Below are 10,263 nucleotides of genomic sequence, written 5' to 3'. Positions count from 1 at the left end.
GGACGAAGTTTAGGCAAATATATGTACCAATCTTCAGTTCCATGCTAGCTGATCCATCCCGCTTGCAGCTCCCGCAGACAATACCACCAGAGTTCCCTCTAGCAATTATTGTATGAAACTCTACGCCTAACCCAGTGTGTGCTAGAAGGCTAATGAGCGTTTTAAGGGGAAAGCCTTAAGTGCCTCGTTGCATTTCCTCATACCTGAAGAAAGCGCCGTTTACTGACTGATAGACTGACTGACTGAAAAACTTTATTGTTTGAAGTATTTACAGGGAGCGTGTGGATAAGTCCTTAAGGGGCCGTTCCTTATAGAGACTAGGTGGGCACCTCATTACAGGAACCCATTGGCTGTAGCCGCGGCTCGGGCACGGCCGACCAGGGCCTTCTGGCTCGCCAGGTCGGAGCAGCCGAGCAGGCCCACCTCCCACTCCTCCCGGGTAGGGTTGGGTATAGGGGAAAGGTGAGGGGTTGATTGGCATGCCCACACCATGTGGAAAATGTCCGAAGATTTTTCCTCACAGTGCGGGCACTTCCCTGTGCACGCAGGGTCGAAATGTTTTTGGATTGCCGGGCACAACAGCGTTTTAGTATAGAGGCGAAAGAGTAAACGCTCATCCGCCTTCGTGAGGCCTTACAGGGCTTAGGAAAGATTGCATGGCCGTATTGGTAGTGTTGGGTGATTTCCTTGAAGGTAAATACCGGATTGGGGTCGGAGTCCGCAGCGACGGGAGGCGAAGGCGATGCCCGGAGAGTGAGCGCGCGGGCAGCGGCGTCGGCCGCTTCGTTGCCCTCGAGACCCTCGTGCGCGGGAGTCCATACTATCGTGCGGGGCGCGGGGACCCCGAGATAATTGCTGCCTTGAAGTAAGCGGTACGCCAAGTAGGGAATAAAGCCCCTTTCAATGTTCCTGCAGGCCCCTCGTGAGTCGCTAATAATGACCCGCGAGTCCTGATCTGCGGCGACGAGCGCGATGGCCACCTCTTCCGCATGTGTTATGTCTTGTGCTTTGAACGTAAGGCCGTTCACCGCGGTGTTTTGGTGGACGACGGCGGCCGTAAACCAACCCCCATGGTGTGGGCCGGAGGCGTCAACGTAGAATACTCCGTGCTTGTTCCCATAGTGACGTGCCAACGCTTCCGCGCGCGCGAGGCGCCGGCCACTATGGTCGTCTCGTGTCATGTTGGCCGGAAGAGGGCGCACGTGCAGGGCGTATCTCCAGATTTCCGTCCCGGAAATCTGTGTAGTGTTGGATGGTGGATGTGTAGTCGGGCAAGAAGGCGGCGACCCGACGGCGTCTTTGATAGTCTTGTGTAGTGGTTTGTCAAGTGTGCTTCTCGGAGTTCCGCGAAGGTGTTGACGATTCCCAGGCCGAGGAGGCGCTGGTTGGATGTGTTGATCGGGAAGTCGAGAGCACGCTTGTAAATTTTACGGAGAATCACCTCGAGGGCGTTCTCGTCGAACCTGCGAAGGTGGAGGTAAGGAGTCGAGTACAACACTCGACTGGTTACGAATGCATGCGCCAGCCGCAAAGCGTCTTTGCACCGTAACCCCCCGCGTTTATTGGAAACCCGGCAAACAATGCGGCCCACCTGGTCCCCCACCTTGCGCAGTTTGGCCAGTGTTGTGTCGACTCGGTGGTGTTTATTAATAAAGAGACCCAGTACTCTGATCTGATCGTATTCTGTGATGGGTCCATTTGGTAAGGACAGTTCGATTTTGGTAGTGCACTTCGGCGAGGGGCGAATGTGCACAAATTGCGATTTGGCCGGGGAGCATTGAAGGCCGCAGCGGCGGGCGTAGGCATCCACGATCTCCGCCGCTTGCTACAGGTTGGCTTCAATGTCTCTTACCGATCCATGTTTAGCCCAGATGGCGATGTCGTCGGCATACAGCGTGAGCTGTATGCCTTATACATTCTCCAGCTGAGCCGGGAGTTTCAGCATTGCCAAATTGAATAGTAGGGGTGAGAGGACCGCGCCCTGCGGGGTACCTCTGGTGCCTAATTGGTATGGGCCGTGTTCTTCATCTTGTATCCGGAAGTACGATTGCCGGTCGGAGAGAAATTGTTTAACGTACTGAAACGTGTTGTGTCCACAGTTGGTTTGGGAGAGGCGTGTCAGAATTACGTCGTGTGTGACATTGTCGAAAGCCCCCTTCAAATCGAGGGCGAGTACTGCCTTGTCATTGAGGGAATATTCGACGGGATTTAGAATTTCGCGGTCTAGTTGAAGCAGAACATCTTGCGCGGACCGGTGCGGGCGGAACCCGAACATGGTGTCTGAGAAAACGTTTTGGTTTTCCAGAAACTCGGACAGCCTATCTCGCACCATAGTCTCCATCAGCTTTCCCACACAAGACGTGAGGGCGATTGGGCGGAGGTTGTCTGTGGTTATGGCTTTGCCGGCTTTCGGAATGAAAGTGACCAGGGCGGTCTTCCATTCGATTGGGAGGATTGCCTCACCGAGCCAGATTGAGTTTATGTATGCGAGGAGCGCCTCGTAGGCCGGGTCGGGAAGGTTGGCAAGTAGTTCCACTGTTATTTTGTCTCTTCCCGGCGCCGTTTCTCGCTTCATTTTAGTGAGGGCCGCCTTCAGGTCGTGGAGCTGGAATGGTTGGTCCAGCTCCGCGTTCTCGGAACCTGCATACGAGTACGCTGGCCCTCGGGGGTCCTGTTGTATACAAAGGTATTGATCGCGTAGTTTGCATGCTAATTTTGAGATGTCTCCGTCAAAGCTATGGATAGCCCGTTGGAGATGTTCTTGTGTCTCGGCTCTGGTTTGAGTCGGATCGATCAAGGCGCGAAAGAGACGCCAGGTGCTCCGGCTAGACATTTGTCTAGCGGCCGTGTTGCATCGGTCCACCCAATTCGAGTCGGCGAGCTGGGCCGCGTACTCTGCTGCTTGTTGGGTGAGCTCGGCGATGCGAATTTTGAGCCTCCGATTGTGTTTTTGGCGGCGCCACCTATGGGCGAGGCTGTGCCGCGCCTCCCATAGGTGCAGGAGGTGGTTGTCGACCTCCGGCGTGGCCTCCGATAGTTGAACTTGAGTTTCCGCCAAACGAAGGTGCGCAACCAATTCTTGTGACCACGCGTGGTAACCTTGTTCGTGGATAGGGGCCGAATTGGTGTAGTTTTGCCGGAACTTGGTCCAGTCGGGTAGGCGGGCTTGGGCGTGGGATCTTGCCAATGGTTTGCTTCTGACGGTTGTGTTGAGTATGCAGTGGTCACTGCCGAGGGTTTCCTCGCTGTTGGCCCATTCTGCGTGTCTAATGTTTTTGGTGAAGGTAAGGTCCGGACACGTGTCCCGAGTCACGGAGTTACCCACCCGCGTTGGATGTGCAGGGTCGGTGTGAAGAGTCAGGCCCAGCGTGGACGCAAGTTCCGCTAGCTTGCGCCCGCGCTTTTCTTCACGCATGTACCCCCAGAGTGTGCTGTGAGCGTTGAAATCGCCCACGATCACCAGGAGGTCCCTGCCCGCAGCCTTCAGGGCGCGACTGAAGAGGGCTGCGAAAGTTACATTTTTGAGCTTGGGAGAACAATAGATGTTGAGTATATGTAATTGTGCGTTTTGTTTCTTAAGCGAAAGAAGGGTGACCATCACATAGGAATAATCAGTATTGAGTTCCAAATCAACCTGGTTGGCTGTATAATTTTTGTGCACGCAGATACAGGAAGAGGGGTCCTGCTAGAACGTGGTAGTTTAGTCGAGCGGTTCAAAAATATCATTATCAGTAATGGCTCGTACACGAAACAAAAAACATCATCTGGATCGGCTCATATTCCCGCAAGCAAGGAAAGATTCAATGGCTGACTATAGCTGAAGACACGAAAGAAAAAAAGAAGGAAGGAAAGAAAGGAAGCATCAACATGAGGAATGGCTCATACCCCCGTAAGCAAGCAAAGATGCAATGCCTCAAGATGAAAACCGAAAGGAAAAAAAAAGAAAGAACGAAATGAAGAGTGAATGAAAAAACAAAGGAAAAGAGAATTAAAGAAAGAAAGATTGAAAGAAAGAAATAACCTTTAGATAGTGCAAGGTGTTCGCATGTGTCGTTGAGGAAAGCGACCTACAGCGTATAACATTTACTTCACACTGCGGCTCGTTGTCTTGCAAGAAGTCTGACCACTCCGATCAGATAGCGTAATGCATACACACGTGTGCAGCAGGCTTTCGCCTTCACGTGTTACAGGAGTGTAACATACTACCGATTTCTTTTTTCTCTCTCGCCTTTGCCACCGTTCCTGCAGGAGCTCTATAGTGTCCTCGCCACATACCTATCCGTACGTACCTATAGGGGAAGTTACTTCTGCTTAATAAATGAAATAAGAAAACTATAAATTAATGGAAATGAAAGTGGATGAAAGAACAGCTTGCCGCAGGTGGGGAACAATTCCATAACCTTCTGTGAGTGCTGGTGCTGGCTAACACTCCCAGGGTTCTATAACGAAACATAAATACCCAAAAAAAGTGGACGGGAAAACGGCGCTGCGGTAGCTCAATTTTTGGGCACCACACGAGAAATGCGAAGATTGTGCAATCGTTACCCACCGTAGGCGGGTAACGATTGACGGTAAGTGCCCTTCTATTTAAGGCTCGAGGTTGTTGCCTGAGGACAAAAACATACCAGAACAAATATTCGCAACAAGATGAGGCATGTGTATGCTGCAGCAAAAATTCGAAGACCACTCAGCCCATTCTAATACAATGCGAAGGGATTCACTCCCCGAGACCCATGCGTAACGTAGCGCTTGGATTTAAAGTAGACGCAAGTATATACCGGCCAGCATTCGAGATAAGCAAGAGACGTTGAGAGTACTGGTGGGAAAAAACAGGGAAGAGACCGATGCGTCCGGATCCATTACAGGCATAGGCATCGGTACAATGTAGATACAGAAGATTAAAAATATCTATACAAGAATACTAGAAGAAAACGTATTGATAGCATGCATGAGCAACTGGAGCAGGCTAGGTGACGATCTGTCCCCACCCCCTTTCAAAGGGGGTCCCAATAAATCATCATCATCATCAGCAGCAGCGGCAATATGGCGCAATTGGAGCTAAATTTAGCCTCCGGCTTGGCTTTCACAGAGCCATAACTCGGCAGTGCGTTTGTCAATCCGAGCGGGTGTGGTCGCGTTTGAAAGAGCTCACTCGGCCATAATAGACCGTAATCCACAAAACTCATATATGTTTTCTTCAGGCCCTATAAAGATTACAAATGCGCAGTCTATTGCAGAAATCTGATAATCCGAATATGGCGGCCCCTCGTTCGACACGTAGGGTCCAGAAATGTTGTGAAGAGATTCGCTTACCAAGACAGACGGATGCGATTTCGCAACCACCACCTTTGACCGTGGCGAAACTACTAAGAATATGGAGCGAGCACGATTGCAAGATTAGGCTGTAGGACCTCACTCGCTGTATCATAAGTTAAGCATGTAAGCTTCGTAATGTGTGAATAAATTTCACTTGTGTTTTTGATTACGTCATTTCTGTACGCTACAGGGCCCATACACACAGCCTCAGATGCAATCCCAATAAGTTTCACGTACCCCACTGCGGCTGTGTCCCTGATGCAGCCGAGCCGATTTTTACTCCCGTTAGCACTGTCGGTAACTTAGGGATAAAATCACTAAAATTAGCGAGTGTTAAGTCACCTTAACGTCGTTTTCGTTTGTGGTCAATTTCGCTGGTCAATCAACATTTCCGGCAGCATCGTCAGAATCGCTGCTTCTGGAATCTTCGTAGTCGACTGTAGGCACCGCTAAATCACGAGAATTTCCGCGAGAGCACACTGTGTTGGCGGAGCGGCCGTCTTTGCTTGTAACTTCTACTAAGCACTATACTTCGCTGCACTTTCTCGAGGAATATATACATCCCCACCGTTGTCTCCCCAGTGCAGGAGATAACCACATAAATACATTTGTATCTGGTGTAGAGTGACGTCACTGCATATTTTGTTGCGTCATCAGATTTACGTGAGACCTGCATTGCTTGACGGTTTGTGCAAATTTTGATGACTATTGAATTTTGTAAACCACCCCGATAAAATCCCCATAGAGGGGACAACAGTGGCAATAAATAAATAAATAAATAAATAAATAAATAAATAAATAAATAAATAAATAAATAAATAAATAAATAAAAACGCTATAGCTAAAAAAATGATAAGGAAATCATCTATTGAAGGGCGGGGGGGGGGGGGGAGGCGAGACAATCAAAAGGAATAGAACATAGAATCAAGACAAAATTCCCACCTTACTGGCCCTTTAGGGCCCGTTACGCACATCTCCACGCAAGGCCCCATTGGAAATTTTCGCTATACGCGGGCAGTTGTAAAGTTCCGTCTATGGAACGTTTATATATGAGATACAAATGAAAATGCCGTGTAGCCGTACCCGCCAGGAGGCGACCTTCACTGCCAACAAAGACATTGTCTATTTCTCCCGTACGGAAGCCGAGGCACTGCCTCACGTTTACATCTTGAGAGCTGCTTCCTAGCTTTTCTCATGTTTTTTTTCTTTTTGTCTTCTACTTTTCCAGCACGACGCACTAGAGGGGACGGTTTTACGCGTACAGTACTGAGTGACTTACCAAAGTCACGTGCCATAATCGGCGACGTTGCAGGCAGTGCGTCTTAAATGAGTACTTCTATGCGTGAACTCTTAAAAATATAGTGAAAAGGTAATAATTGATGTCGTTACTTATTCACCACACATTACTACAACATTTTTATATGTTTGCTACCTTCGATAATTCAGATTAATAAGTGTTAGCTTTGCAAAGCAGTTAGTAGGTTTCACAGACCAGATATTAAAAGGTAAGAGCACGGTCACATGTGGTTTATTATGCTCCGTAGAGGCGGTCTTAAGGCAATTCTTAGGTAAACTATAGTTTCGATCATTGTGATGGATTAATAGCTATGTGCTTCATTGTGGCGCACATAGGTGCAGACTATAAGTTATGCAAATATATATTCATACCTTTGTTTATTCATCCAAATACATATGTCCTCACCGATACATGTGCTCTTAGACGTTATGACTATATGTACTCGTAAGGTCGTTGTTAGGATCATGTCCTAGAAAAGAACAGTGCCCTGGAAACTAGACCAGGCGTCTCACAACGCTGAGGTGATGAGGAGCGCCTCCAGTGGCATTGTAGGCGTCGCATCTCGGTGGTGCACAAGATAGGACCGATCACCGCTTTCGCCGTTTTGAGTGTCAAGCCTAAAACTAATGCTTTTTTTTAACTTTTTCCTCATATGCCTTGCCATGCGGCGAATCTTTCCAGACGAAAAAAAAAATGAACAAAAAACCAAAGTACAGGCTAAAGCGAAGAAACACCATGAGTAATCAACAAGTCCTGCTAACTAAACCTCGAATATTAAAGAGCTGGCTAAAGATGAGGCAGAGAGAGCCATCCAAATGAAATGAGATTTCTTATTTCTAGGTGGGAAGTATATATTCGGTCTGAGCGACATATTCGGTCTATGCAACGCCGCAGCAACGTTCGTACGTATGATGGACTTTTTGCTTCAAGCGTTCAAATGGTCAACATGCCTCTGCTATCTCGACGACGTTCTCGTATTTTTGCCTACGTTCGAGAAACACCTTGAGCGCTTATCAGCTGTTCATCAAGTCTTCCGCAAGGCCGGGTTCCAATTAAGTAATCACGCCAGAACGACCCCACGATGAAAAAGTTTCTCAAACTAATGCATACAACAAGTACTTTCAATCGGTGTTTACTGCAGATAACGGGTTTGTACCCCGAATAATTCCTACAGGTTTCACTATCGACTCACTAAACATAACTGACTCGGGAATCTTTAACCTCCTACTCGGATTAGACACGAAAAAATCTAGTGGCCCTGACGACATCCCGAACGAATTCTTAAAGGGATACGCAGAATGGTGCAGCAGGTATCTTGGCATTATCTATCGCATATCACTTTCAACCGGACGTATGCCAGATGACTGGAAGAAAGCAAAGATAACACCAATCCATAAATCAGGTGACACAAACTCTCCTTCCAACTACAGACCGATATCACTAACTAGTACATCGTGCAAGATACTAGAGCATATAATTTTAAAACACCTAACAACATATTTTGAAGAGAATGGCATACTAACAGCCAGTCAGCATGGATTTCGGCATGGGATGTGAACAGTAACACAATTGACTGAAGTTATACATGACCTAGCACAGACTATTGACAACCACGGTCAAACAGATGTAATATTTCTAGATTTTAGCAAAGCATTCGACTGTGTGTGTGACAACAAGCTAATTGCAAAATTGGAGTCAATTATTGGAAATGGAAGCATTACAGCCTGGACTAGGGATTTTTATCACAACGCTCACAGTTCATTTTCCATGATGAAGCATCATCTGATACAGTGCCTGTCACATCTGGCGTTCCCCAGGGCTCGGTCTTGGGGCCTTTTTTCTATTTTTAATTTACATCAATGATATCGTCGGTAACATAGCATGCAGCATAAAGCTTTTTGCAGATGATTGCATTATATATAAAGAAATAAGAAGTTATGAAGATCACCTTACTTTGAACAGATGCCTTAACGAGATAAATGCCTGGTGTGAACAATGGCAAATGTCTATTAACATCAAGAAATCAGTGACAATGATAGTAACAGCAAAGAAGATTAAGTCAGAATTCACCTAACTTCTCAATGGTACACCCCTAACTAATGTTCAGCAACACAAGTATCTTGGACTGACTCTAGCATCTGACTTGAAGTGGAACAAGCACATTGGCAACATCACTTCAGCAGCCACCCGTAAGCTTTTCTTCGTTAAAAGGTCCCTGAAATCTGCTCCCAGTCATATCAAACTGCTATGCTATAAAACCTTTGTGCGGCCAGTACTAGAATACGCCAACACTGTTTGGTTTCCTCACACAAAGACAAACATAGCGGAAGTGGAAAAAGTTCAAAGGAAAGCAATACGGTTTATTCACAACAAGTACAAAACCACTGACTCTCCCACAGAACTCCTGGCTTCATCCGGAATGGACACACTGGTAAACAGAGCACAGCAACCTCGGCTAAAATTCATACACAACCTGTTGCACAACCGCTTTAACATAAATTCTTCAAAATACATTACTTTCTCTACTTCCCGTATTTCACGCCATAAGCATAATAAAATGTTAGTTGAGTACCCTTGTAAAACGGACACATTTAGATACTTTTTTCCCTACTGCTGTTAGGGAGTGGAACCACCTCGACTCAGCAATAGCTGATATAGACTCTACAATATCTCTACAATGTAGAGATATTGATGTCGCTCAATCTTTCTGCAGAAAGATTGCTGGCGAAGCAAATTCCGATGGAACGGGTACGGGAACGCTCGACCACCCACCGTTCTCACGTGATCCCCGCATGGAATGCCCTTTTTCTATGGACGAACTAGAAGCTGCCCTGGCTTTGTGCAGGCGCTCTTCAGCGCCAGGACCTGACGGCATTACATACCGTGCCCTGTGTAACCTAGGAGACCAAGCTCGGAAGGCACTCTTGCTCCTGTACAACGACTCCTGGCAGAAGGGTACGGTTCCGCAAGAATGGAAGTCAACTCGCCTCATTCCACTTCTGAAAGCTGGCAAGTCGCCTTTGGACATTTCCTCATACCGTCCGATAGCACTTGCCAGCTGTGTCGGAAAAACAATGGAAAGAATGATTTTAACACGTCTAGAATGGTACTTAGAGTACTATGAAATCTACCCAGATGCTATGGCCGAATTCAGACGTGGCCGTTTGTCAACAGACAACGTTGTTGACTTGATAACATTTGTACAACACCAAAAGGCCTGTAAGCGACTATCTGCTGCTCTGTTTCTAGACGTTAAAGGGGCTTATGATAATGTCACCCACGAAGCCATCTTTAGCACGTTAGAAGCCGTCGGGCTTGGTGGTAAGATGTATATGTGGGTGTGCAACTACTTACAGAGGAGACCATTCTATGTAGACACAGAAAATGGCCCGACATCCGAGCATTACGGTAGCCGAGGAGTCCCTCAAGGCGGAGTGCTTAGCCCGACTCTCTTCAATCTCACCCTCTGTGGATTAGTTGACAACTTGCCAAGCACCGTACGACTTTCCATCTATGCGGACGACATCTGCATTTGGACATCAAGCGTGACACGACCTCAGCTTCGCGCTCGGCTTCAGAAGGCTGCCACAATGACATCTTGCTACCTTAGTGAACAGGGACTCGAAATTTCATGCGGAAAGTGCGCAATG

The 10,263-nt window shown here is 47.5% G+C and overlaps 1 pseudogene; it reads right to left on the bottom strand.

The window, feature by feature from the left end:
- Positions 1-333: 333 nt before the first annotated feature.
- LOC135906067 (uncharacterized) lies at positions 334-1,181 on the bottom strand (annotated as a pseudogene).
- Positions 1,182-10,263: the final 9,082 nt, after the last annotated feature.

Source organism: Dermacentor albipictus, chromosome 1 (genome assembly GCF_038994185.2).
Source record: "Dermacentor albipictus isolate Rhodes 1998 colony chromosome 1, USDA_Dalb.pri_finalv2, whole genome shotgun sequence".
Lineage (NCBI taxonomy): Eukaryota > Metazoa > Arthropoda > Arachnida > Ixodida > Ixodidae > Dermacentor > Dermacentor albipictus.
This window is presented reverse-complemented; position numbering and strand designations above follow the sequence as displayed.